Source organism: Sinocyclocheilus anshuiensis, unplaced genomic scaffold (assembly GCF_001515605.1).
Source record: "Sinocyclocheilus anshuiensis isolate Anshui unplaced genomic scaffold, SAMN03320099.WGS_v1.1 scaffold979, whole genome shotgun sequence".
Lineage (NCBI taxonomy): Eukaryota > Metazoa > Chordata > Actinopteri > Cypriniformes > Cyprinidae > Sinocyclocheilus > Sinocyclocheilus anshuiensis.
In genome coordinates, this window is record NW_015544223.1 from 24,209 (window position 1) to 31,190 (window position 6,982).

Consider the following 6,982-nt stretch of genomic DNA (forward strand, 5'->3'; position numbering starts at 1 on the left):
CAGACCTAATGAACACCCATTTGTCCGGCGCCCCGCATACACAAAACAAGCAAAATAGAGTTTTGATTGTTTTATTTTTAATAGGTGCTAACATAACTACCAGTCGAATAGTATGGCTAAATAATGCAATTTCGTGATTATTTCGCAATATACTGTATATTTAACTTATTTTTTAACATGTTGAAGTAGGCTTCTTCCCTGGCTAACTTGGAAGGGGCGGCACCACTGTTTAGTACATTAAGACACATTAAGGCTTTTTATGTCCCAAAACCGTGCCTTGAATTACTGTTTTTCTTTACTTGACTCTCCCAGTCAGCAAATTTCCATTTGGTTCGGATCTGGCCCATATCAACAGCTAAAGTGTGGCCCAGATTAGTACCGGCCCAGAACTGGTCCACATCTTTTTAACCAGAACTGAACCAAAACAATGCCATAACCCAATCTGAAGTGAGCCAAATAATAATTAAAAAAAAGATGTGGCTGAGTTCTGTAAATGGCTGATGGCCCTTAGGTGGCCCACATGTGGCTGATACACCAAAAGTCATTTAACCATAATTACGCCACACCTATTTTTGTTATTTAAAATACCCATTACATAAATCTTAAACACAAAAATTGATTCACAGTCATCTTTTTATTTTAATGTTAATAACAGAAGTACAATACAGAACATAAAATAAGTGTGCTTTGTTGTAAATGTCAAATCAGCGAATAAATTCACAATAATTGATACTTTTAGTAAGTCTCACCAGTCTTTCTCACTCACAGTCTGTCAGGAAAAAGGAGAGAAAAAATAACATTAGTGTACCATAATTAGCATCATACATTAGATTATTTGAATATTACACATATTATTAATGACTACAAATCAACACTGCACACATAAATGAAGAAAGCTTTACTACTCTAAAACTCTAAAAAAAACTTTACTACTTACGATGTAGCAGGCTATTTTTAGACATAATACTTAATAATATACATAATATTAATGAAAATATTATGGGTGTAATGGTACACAAAAATGATGGTTCAGTACCTCAGTTATGAAGTCATTGATACATTTTTGGTATAGCAGGGGGAGAAAACATAAAATTGCTTTTTTTCTTTTATTTTTTTTATTAAACAGTGGTTTACTGAACAATTTGTGGCTCTGTCTTTAAATAAATTCAATTATAATTAACATTTTCTTAAGAATAAAAAATATATATCTCAGCTAAAGTTATTAAATAGGGAGCCCTATTACTTGAACATTACAAAAATATCAAAGGTTACAGTTAACAACAGAGCTCAAACTATTAAATAACATTTCTATTTATTTTTAGATACAATAATCAACACTCAAAAAAGTATGCAAACATGTAAATTGCACATAGGCAGTTTTTACAAAATGTCTAAATCTAATTATAAAATTATGTTTCTACTTTGTTTTCATGACAGATTTAAAACATACACTAATTAAATGTAGAATAATTAAGACATCACTAACAGGTTAAATAAATGTATAATAAATATAGACTAATATAGTGCAAATATTTAGTGAAATGCTCTTCTCCAGAGTAAATTTTTCTAGCAAAGTAACAAGCTGTGGCCACTGAATGACTATGAGGCGAAGGTAATGCTGCTTTGTGACAAAGCGGTTTCATTGGCATTTTTCTGCAGTTGCAAAACTGATTGAAAGATTACGTGAGACATGAGATATTAATTTGTGTTTATTTCACGTTATAACTATAGAAAAGAGAACGCTTGTACTTGCGGTCTGTCACGCCACATCAAAGAGCGTCAAAACGGCATTCATTGATTGAATTTCCTGATAAAATAGATATAATTTTAAAGATGAGACTTTGTATCTTATCGAAAATAACAAAACACAAAGCTTATTGCAATTACTGGACAGGAGATAATATATACTGTAGTAATAATGCATAGCAAAGTTTTATTCACGCATATGAACTGAAACGGATTAAGTTCCGCACATGCAGTGGTTAAAACAACACTGTATTTGTTCGGTACACATACTGAACCGAACAAAATTTTTCTGTACAAAGTAATCAGAATGAGCTTTATCAGAATGAGCTTTATTGCCAGGTGTGTTTACACATACGAGGAATTTGTTTTCGTGACAGAAGCTTCCACAGTGCAACAGAATGACATTAACAGGACAAAAACACAGATAATAAAAGAAAAAAATAGAACAAGTAAACAGGGAATAACAATATACAAATTGACAATTTTATGTACAGGTATATTATGTGCAAGTTCGAAATGTAAACTATGTGTGTTAGATAAATAAGTGTATAAGTGTATAAATAGTGTTGTCTGTATAAGTGTATAAATAGTGTTGTGTGTTCCACAATTATTGTCAAGTGTTCATAAGATGGATTGTCTACTGTTCCTGTGCCTGGCCGTTCTGGTGCTCAGTGCTCTGTAGCGTTGACCAGATGGCAACAGTTCAAAGAGGGAGTGTGCTGGATGTGAGGGGTCCAGAGTGATTTTCTTAGCCCTTTTGTTCACTCTAGATAAGTACAGTTCTTGGAGAGTAGGGAGGGTTGTACCAATGATTCGCTCAGCAGTCCAGACTATCCGATGTAGTCTTCTGAGGTCCGATTTGGTAGCTGAGCTGAACCAGACAGTTATAGAAATGCAAAGGACGGATTCAATGATGGCGCAGTAGAACTGTTTCAGCAGCTCCTGTGGCAGGTTGAACTTCCTCAGTTGGCAAAGGAAATACAACCTCTGCTGGACCTTTTTAACAATGGAGTCAATGTGAATGTCCCACTTCAAGTCCTGAGAGATAGTGGTGCCCAGGAATCTGAATGACTCCTCTGTCATTACAGTGCTGTCTTCCAGGTTGTTAAGACTGCACTAGACAGCCAGCTCTTTTACCTCCTGTCTGTAAGCAGACTCGTCACTGTCCTGAATGAGGTCGATAAGTGTGGTGTCGTCTGCAAACTTTAGGAGTTTGACAGAGGGGTCCTTTGAAGTGCAGTAGCTCGTGTAGAGGGAGAAGAGCAGTGGGGAGAGAACATTACCCTGAGGAGCTCCAGGGCTGATTATACTGGTGCTGGATGTGAATTTTCCCAGCCTCACTAGCTGCTGCCTGTCTGTCAGTAAGCTTGTGATCCACTGACAGATGGAGGTGGGTACGGAGAGCTGAGTTTATTTGGGCAGGAGGAGGTTTGGGATGATAGTGTTAAACGCCGAGCTGAAGTCCACAAACAGGATCCTCACATAAGTCCCTGGTCTGTCTAGATGTTGCAGAACATAATGCAGTCCCATATTGACTGCATCATCCACAGAACTGTTTGCGCTGTAGGCAAACTGAAGAGGATACAGCAAGGGTCCAGTAATGTCCTTCAGGTGGGCCAGCACCAGTTTTTCAAATGACTTCATGACAACAGATGTTAGAGTCACAGGCCTGTAGTCATTTAGTCCTGTAATTTTGGATTTCTTTGGGATGGGGATGATGGTGTAGCGTTTGAAGCATGAAGGGACTTCGCACAGCTCCAGTGATCTGTTGAAGATCTGTGTGAAGATGGGGGCCAGCTGGTCAGCACAGGATTTCAGACAGGCTGGTGTAACACAATCTGGGCCTAGTGCTTGTTTCCTCTTCTGCTTCCTGAAGACCTGATGCACATCATCTTCGCTGATCTGAAGTGCAGGAGGGGGGGAGAGGGGGGTTGCAGGAGATGTTAACAGGCTGCATTCACACCGATTCACACTAATGCACATTTCTATTTCGATAAATCAGATGTTTTGTCCTGTTCTGACAACATAACTGACTGTGTTTACATCAATTAAATAACTTACTTAAAACCCTTTTTAGCTGGTGAAAATACTAGTGTTCTAATCATTTTGGACACCACTGTATATGGAGCCCACAGGAGTCAGTAGAATACTGTGGATTCATATAAAACTTATGTGGAAAGTACAAGATACAAAGCTATCAGCAAACAGTACAAATTGTTTCATTCTCCACCCATCTCAAAGGTAAAATTGACCTCATCAAGAGAGTAACCCTAACTGCTAATATAGAAATGCAATTTTTAGTTATTCAATTTCTCCTGGGGGCTCTGAAGAACTGTTTATGTAGAATTCATTCATAATTTACATCTGAATAATAAAACTCTTTTAGAATCAATCGTGTAGATATATCGGTTTTGTATTTCTTCAGTTTTAAAGGACTAGTTCAATTCCAGAATAAACATTTCCTGATAATTTACTCACCCCCATGTCATCCAATATGTTAATGTCTTTCTTTTTTTCTGTCGGAAAAAAAAAAGGTTTTTGAGGAAAACATTCAAGGATTTTTCTCTATATAGTGGACTTCAATAGCACCCAATGGGTTGAATGTCCAAATTTCAGTTTCAATGCAGCTTCAAAGGGCTTTACACGATCCCAGCCGAGTAATAAGGGTCACTGGGAACTTGTAAAGCCCTTTGAAAGCTGCATTGAAACTGAAATTTGGACATTCAACCCATTGGGTGCTATTGAAGTCCACTACTTGGAGAAAAATTCTGGAGTGTTTTCCTCAAACACTTTAATTTCTTTTTGACTGAGTAAAGAAAGACATGAACATCTTGGCTTACATGGGCTGAGTACATTATCAGGAAATATTAAAGGGGTCATATGATGCGATTTCAATTTTTCCTTTCTCTTTGAAGTGTTACAATCTGTTGGTGCATAAAGAATATCTGTAAAGTTGCAAAGACTAAAGTCTCAAATCAAAAGAGATATTCTTTATAAGAGTTAAGAGTCAACCACGCCTACCTAAAACGGCTCGTTCTAACACGCCCCCAACATGTCTACATCACGGTGTGGGAAGATTCGCATAATGCCGCCCAAATGTTCACACAAAGAAATAAGGCATAAATTTTATTCTTGCTGTAGTATTGTTGCTGCCGCCATGTCATGAAGACGCTGTGTTTCGTTGTAAAAGCGAAACTACTTTGTTTGGCCTTCCTTTCACCGTGGACGAAGCGGAGTCCAGCCCGGGGTCGTTACACGTGGTTGCCGCAAGCCCGCCCGGCGCGCCGTTCTCAAGCCCACCACTCTAGCTCACTCTAGCCCCGCCAGCCTCCGCTCACTCTAGGCCGCTGGCCTGAAAGCGAAACTACTTTGTTTGGCCTTCCAAAAGAGGACACAACTAGAAATCAGTGGTTAAGTTGTATTTGCAACACTGTTCCAGAACAGTTCAACCCAAATATTCAGATGTGTGCAGCACATTTTATGGAGGACTGTTTCCTGATCCTGGAAGAGTAGACTACAATGACGGCTGCTCTGACTCACAGACTGTAAGTACGTTTTCATTTAAAGGATTTGCCACTGATGATTCAAACGCGAGTTTTGGGTAGCGCTTGTTGTTTGTCATTTCTCCGAGCACAAATGCAGACTTGGTTTTATGTTTACGCGGCGCGATGCAACGCGTAAAAAGACAGTATATGTCATTATAATCCGTCCTCACTGGATGCAACAAATGCCTCGTTTATAATGGGTTTCTATTGTTTTTGTCTTGTCACGCCGGGACACAGGGCATCACAGTATGGTAAGGGGCGTAACATTTCCATCACATGCTTGAGGAATTCGGCCAATCACAACGCACTGGATAACTGGCCAATCAGAGCACACCTCCTGGATGCAACAAATGCCTCGTTTATAATGGGTTTCTATTGTTTTTGTCTTGTCACGCCGGGACACAGGGCATCACAGTATGGTAAGGGGCGTAACATTTCCATCACATGCTTGAGGTATTCGGCAAATCACAACGCACTGGATAGCTGGCCAATCAGAGCACACCTCGCTTTTCAGACCGATGAGCTTTGTAATAATCGATGCGTTTCAGAAAGGCGGGGCATAGAGGAGAAACAATGATGTACAGTATGTGGAAAATAAACATACTTATTTATTTGCCTTAAATCGCATTGAAACACATTTCATTACACCAAATACACAAAATAATTGTTAGCAACATCATATTGAATTGAATTGAAAATATGACCCCTTTAATTCTGGAACTTTGTCCTATAAGTTGAATATATTTAATTCAACATTTTGATGTTCTTCATCAGTACAGTATTTTAAATGTAATTGTGCTGTATTTCTTAAAAAAAAACTGAAATATAACATTTTAATTTTATATGGCATTTGTACAGACTTTTTATTTTGTCTTCCAAATAAAACGTAATTTTCCATCTTGAGCATGCTTTGACCCTTTATTGAAGGTTTTCGATTGTAATGATTTGTAAAATAACAGTGTTTATCTGAAGAACATTTAGTGCTTTCATTGTAATAATTTAGAAAAAAATCAGTAAAATAAAGGTTTTACACTATAAAAAGTCCAGTAAAAAACGGTCAAATGACTGCCAGCTACGGCTGCCAAAAAAACCCCGTAAAATTAAGGTAAAATATCATAATTGAAGCAAGGAAAAATCTGTAAAATAACTTTTTTTTCTGTAAAACCTTTAATGAAAATTTCTGTAAAATTATTGTTTTTGCACTTTATTTCAATTAGGATATTTTACTGTAATTTTATGGTTTTTGTTTGGCACGATACAAATCGTTGCAAAGCAACTTTACAGAAAATTAAGTTTCTACGATATATTTAGTAGTAGCTTATCAGTGGTGACTGTCAGTTAATGTACATATGTCAGAAATGTATGGAAAAATAAATTAAAGACGTAATCAAACAGACGATGAACATTATTAAAGGGGTCATATGGTGTTGCTAAAAAGAACATTATTTTGTGTATTTGGTGTAATGAAATGTGTTTATGCGGTTTAAGGTTAAAAAAACACATTATTTTCCACATACTGTACATTATTGTTTCTCCTCTATGCCCCGCCTTTCTGAAACGCGTCGATTTTTACAAAGCTCATCGGTCTGAAAAGCGAGGTGTGCTCTGATTGGCCAGCTATCCAGTGCGTTGTGATTGGCCGAATACCTCAAGCATGTGATGGAAATGTTACGCCCCTTACCATACTGTGA

At 37.6% G+C, this 6,982-nt stretch overlaps 1 long non-coding RNA gene across 1 annotated transcript; it reads right to left on the minus strand.

The window, feature by feature from the left end:
• Positions 1–2,877: 2,877 nt before the first annotated feature.
• LOC107697262 (uncharacterized) lies at positions 2,878–6,875 on the minus strand. Its single transcript, XR_001635178.1, has 3 exons — positions 6,865–6,875; positions 6,368–6,369; positions 2,878–3,061 (listed from the first exon to the last, which is right to left on the minus strand). It is a non-coding gene; the product is annotated as an uncharacterized LOC107697262 (long non-coding RNA).
• Between the last annotated feature and the right edge of the window lie 107 nt (positions 6,876–6,982).